This window comes from Hyaena hyaena, unplaced genomic scaffold (genome assembly GCF_003009895.1).
Source record: "Hyaena hyaena isolate Hyena2069 unplaced genomic scaffold, ASM300989v1 scaffold_631, whole genome shotgun sequence".
NCBI lineage: Eukaryota > Metazoa > Chordata > Mammalia > Carnivora > Hyaenidae > Hyaena > Hyaena hyaena.
Genome location: NW_024081264.1, coordinates 280203 through 285554, shown reverse-complemented (window position 1 = coordinate 285554; position 5352 = coordinate 280203). Strand labels below are relative to the sequence as shown.

The 5352-nt window shown below is 38.9% G+C and overlaps 1 pseudogene; it reads right to left on the bottom strand.

The window, feature by feature from the left end:
- Positions 1-4522: 4522 nt before the first annotated feature.
- LOC120249239 lies at positions 4523-5106 on the bottom strand (annotated as a pseudogene).
- Between the last annotated feature and the right edge of the window lie 246 nt (positions 5107-5352).

Below are 5352 nucleotides of genomic sequence, written 5' to 3'. Positions count from 1 at the left end.
ACTACAAACCAGGGGGTGGGATTCTCCTAAGAGAACTAGTTGTTAAACATTTACCGGCACACCACTGACAGTATCCTGAACACATAAAATATTGCCTTGCTAAAAACAAAGCTCAATTAACAGTTAAACAACTAAGGAATACAAATTAATTTCCAGCAAAAGTGCAAAATGATGCAACCACTGTTCAGGACAATTTTGTAGTATCTATGAAAATTAAGAGATGGCCTAGTTTCAACCTATGACCCAGTTATTCTAATTCTAGAGAATTTTTCCTTAAGATTCACACATATGAAATTACATTTACATAAGGTTATTCAATGAAACATTGTTAGTATCAGCAAAAAACTATAAATACATATCCTTCAACAGAGAACTGTTTAAATAATCAATGAAAGGAGCATCTGGGTGACTCAGTTTGTTGGGCATCCAACTCTTGATTTTGACTCAGGTCACAATCTCACAGTTTGTGGGGTCAAGCCCCATGTCAGGCTCTATGTTAGCAGCACAGAAAGTGCTTGGGATTCTCTCTCTTAGACTCTCTCTGCCTCTCCCTGCTGGTGTACGCTCTCTCTCTCTCACACTCAGTCAAAATAAATAAATAATTTTTTAATAAAAAAAATAACATACAGTGGAAACCATGCATACAGTGGAATGCATGCATACAGTGGAAACCATGCAGCTATACACAATGAGAAGCAAAAGAAATAAGAAGCAGAATCAGGACTTCCAAAAATTCTTCCATAAAATTAAAAAGAAAACTAGGAAAAATTATAAGAATAAACTTTTTAAAATGTTTGAAACTAACAAAGTCTGGCATAAATCCAGGGAGCATTCATTCAATAAACACTGCTGATCTCATGCAACACTGCTGAAGTGAGTTCTGTGGGATTTTAACTTGCTCCATTTCCACCCTTTACCATCCAGCTCCACAGAAATCTTGAAAACAAACAGCTTGTAATCACATTGAAAAGCAGCAACCAGGGGCGCCTGGGTGGCTTAGTCGGTTGAGCGTCCGACTTTCGCTTAGGTCATGATCTCGCGGTTCGTGGGTTCGAGCCCCGCGTCGGGCTCTGTGCTGACTGCCAGCTCGGAGCCTGGAGCTTGTTTCAGTCTGTGACTCCCTCTCTCTCTGACCCTCCCCTGCTCACGCTGTCTCTCTCTCTCCTAGAAATAAATAAAACATTAAAAAAAAAAAATTTATAAAAGCAGCAACCAGGCAGCCACCAGAGAGAGCAGAACAGGGATGGAGCTCTTTCAAAGCCTCATCCCCAGAGAACTGTCCTTATTTACCTTCTGATGGCACCTTGGAAGACACTACTATCTTTAAGCTAACTCAGACATTCCACAGTGCAAACAGCCATTTCCCCAGGGGACATGCTTGGAAAAGAATTAGAGGAAAGTTATTAACTTCACAGCCACCTGAAGTGGTGAATAACGGAGCAAGAAAGAGGCCAATTTATTATTTTTTTAAACAAAAAATGTTTATTTTTATCTTTTACCATCTCTTTTTTCTTTTTTTTTTTTTTTTTTACAAATTGTTTATTGTCAAGTTGGTTTCCATATAACACCCAGTGCTCATCCCCACAAGTGCCCCCCTCCATGTCCATCTCCCCCCTCCCCCCCATCAGTCCTCAGTTTGTTCTCATCATTCAAGAGTCTCTCATGGTTTGCCTCTCTCCCTCTCCCCCACTATTTCCCCCCTTCTTCTCCCCCATGGTCCTCCGTTAAGTTCCTCCTAATCCTCCTATACGTGCAAACATATGGTATTTGTCCTTCTCTGCCTGACTTATTTCACTCAGCATAACACCACAAGAGGCCAATTTAAAAGCCAGAAAAGGAAAATCAAGTAATGCTCATAAGAACTTTGAAAGCTTCAGTGTATTCCTGGGAATCTAGAAAGCCACATGCATGCCCAGGGACATACACATGCTCAGGAAAGACTTAAGAAAGCCCTAAACTTTTATTCTCAGCTGACCTGAGAAGCTTTGTACATGCAGAAAGTAAAGACTAAGGCAGAGTTGTTAAGAGCACGTCTGAGTGTTGAAGGTGTGTGCCACCAATGCACAGAGAGCACCTGGGCACAGACCAGGAGACTTATTAACTCCAAGCGTTTGAGGAAATCTGGTCAGTCATTGGCTGACTAACCTACTGAGCAGAGATTTCAGTGGCCACACATTATAAAGAATACAAGGAATTGCATCTGACTTGGGGTGCCTGGGTGGCTCAGTCAGTTAAGCATCCGACTTCAGCTCAGGTCATGATCTCACGCTTGGTGGGTTCAAGCCCCACGTCGGGCTCTGTGCTGACAGCTAGCTCAGAGCCTGGAAGCTGCTTCATATTCTCTCTCTCTCTCTCTCTCTCTCAGAAATAAAACGTTAAAAAAAATTTTTAAAAAAGGAATTGTATCTGACTCTATAATAAAGGAAAAAAGCAATTGATACAAATTGTCCCTAAGGAAGTGTAGATATTAGACTTGCCAGACAAAAGACTTTAAATCAACTATCTTAAATATGCTCAAACAACTAAAGGTAACCACATCTAAAAAGCTAAAGGAAAGTAATAGAAAAACATCTTACTATGTAGACAATATTGATAAAGAAATAAAAATTATTTAAAAAAACAAAAAGATATTCTGGAGTTGAAAAATACAATAACTGGAAATTTGAATTTCATTAGAAGGGCACAACATCAGATTTGAAGTGGCAGAAGAAATAATAAACTTCACTGAAGATAGACAGGTCAACTGAATTTATCCAGTGTGAAGAACAGAAAGAGAACAATGAAAAATGTTGAACAGAGCCTCAGTGACCTGTGGGACATCAAGTGTGCAAACGTATGCATAGTGCGTTCCTCAAAAAATTAAAAATAGAACTACCCTATGATCCAGCAACTGCACTATTAGATATTTACCCAAAGGATACAAAAATACAGATTTGAAGGGGTACATGCACCCCAATGTTTATAGCAGCATTATCAACAATAGCCAAGCTATGGAGAGAGCTCATCAGCTCACTGACTAATGAATGGATAAAGAAGAGGTGGTGTGTACATACAATGGAATATTACTTAGCCATCAAAAAAGAGACAAAATTTTACATTTGCAACAACACGGATGAAGCTGGAATGCATTATGCTAAGCAAAATAAGTTGAATAGAGAAAAACAAATACCATATAATTTCACTTATATGTGGAATTTAAGAAACAAAACAGATGAATATATGGGAAGAGAGAGAAAAAGAGAAGAAAGGGAAACAAACCACAGGAGACTCTTAACAACAGAGACCAAACTTAGGGTTGATGAAAAGAGATGGGTGAGAGATGGGCTAGATGGGTGATGGGTATTAAGAAAAGCACTTGTTGTGATGAGCACTGGCTGTTGTTACATAAGTGATGAATCACTGAATTCTACTTCTGAAGCCAATACTGCACTGTATATTAACTAACTAAAATATAAACAATTAAAAAAATGGTTAATTGAAAAAAAAATGTGCATAACGGGAGACCCAGAAAAAGAAAAGAGGAAAGGGCAGAAACGACAGCTGAAGAAATAATGGCCAACATCTTCCCAAATTTGATGGAAGATATGCATCTGCCCATCCACAAAGCAAAACAAACTACGAATAAAACTCAAGAAAAATTAACTACACATAGCATAAACTGTTTAAAGGTGAGAGACAGAATCTTGAAAGCAGCAAGACCAGAACGACTTTTTGTGTACAATGGATCTTCAATAAGATTAGGAGCTAGTTTTGCCTCAGAAACCACAGAGGCAAGAAGGCAGTAGAAAGAAAAAGACTGTCAACCCAAACATTCCTTGAAAAAATGAAGGAGAAATTAAAACATCCCCAGAGAAACAAAAACTGAGAGGATTCATTGTCACCACCTCTCCCTCACAAAAAATACTAAAGCGAGTTCTTCAGGCTGAAATGAAAGGACACTAAGACAGCATCACAAATCCACATGAAGAAACAAACAGCACTGGTAAAGGTAATACTATGTGCATAAAAGACAGGATAAATGAATGTATTCGGTAATTCTTTGTTTCTCCTACCTAATTTAAAAGACACTTTGTAAAGAAAAAATGTAAATCTGTGTTGATGTACACAATTCATGAAGAAATAATATGCAGAACAATAAAAGCACAAAGGAGGGCTAAAGGGATGAATAGAGCTATATAGGAATAAAGTGTTTATATACTACTGAAATCAAGTTGATATTAATCCAAACTTGATTGTTTTTGTTTTAATAGATGAAATGTACTATAAACTATTGTTTACTTTTTTGGTTAAAGAAAAAAATTGATAGGCAATACTCCACTCACAAGTAAAAGTGGGATAGAAAAAACTCCTACTATTTTTAATCTGGCATTTATGTGTTTCTTCTCATTTCACATGTACAGTTTATTGGGTATTACTACCCACCGCCAGCAGACTACATACAAGTAAAACCACATATCAGGAAGGAAAATGTATTAACAAAAGGGAGCTCAATAAGATGTCTTCAGGAGGGTGGACAGACTGGTCAGTAGAAGCAGACCGTGTGCAGTAAGACTCTGCCACTCTTCTCATCAAACTCCTGCAGCAACTCATCAATCTCCTTCTCTATATCCTCTGTGTGCTGAATGCAACGGCACAACTTACAGATAAGGAATGTGCCCAGGGTGGCATCTTCACGGTTGTCCTGGATGTCCATGTTGATCACACGCACCGGCTGTCAGGTATCTTGCTGTTTGGAATTCAGATCTTCTACCACCTGATCATACACTCTCTTCACAGGTGAGAATCAGATCAAATAGGTCTCTGCATTTCTGGAACCTTTCTGGCCAGGGCTTGATCTTCTTACTTCTATCCAACACGTGTAAAATACCATTCTGCACATAAGAGTTCTCTGTCCTTCCTAAGGAGATCGCTGTCCATCTGATCATATGTAGTTTTGAAATTGTAAACTTTTGGCTTGTCAGGTACTGGCCCTGGGAGCTTCAAATGAGTTCCTGTTCCAAAGGATCAGACACTGAATCTCCATTTGCTGATAATGTTGTGCACCTCCATGCTCCGGTTCTGGTTGCTTGAGCACACCACCACCACACGCAGTAGCAACAATGGCATAGTAGTGGGTACACTGACCACAATGCACCCATTCAGGGGCTCCCATCCAGCTATGGCACTTCCATGCAAGCCAATCCAAACTTGACTATTAAAAATTAAGATGTTAATTGTAAATCCCAGGGCAACTATCAAGAAAATAACCAAATACAGCAAAAGAAATGACAAAGGAATTAAAATGGTACACTAAAAGATATCTATTGAACAGAAAAGAAGGCAGCGATGGAGGAATAGAGGAACAAAAAAAGC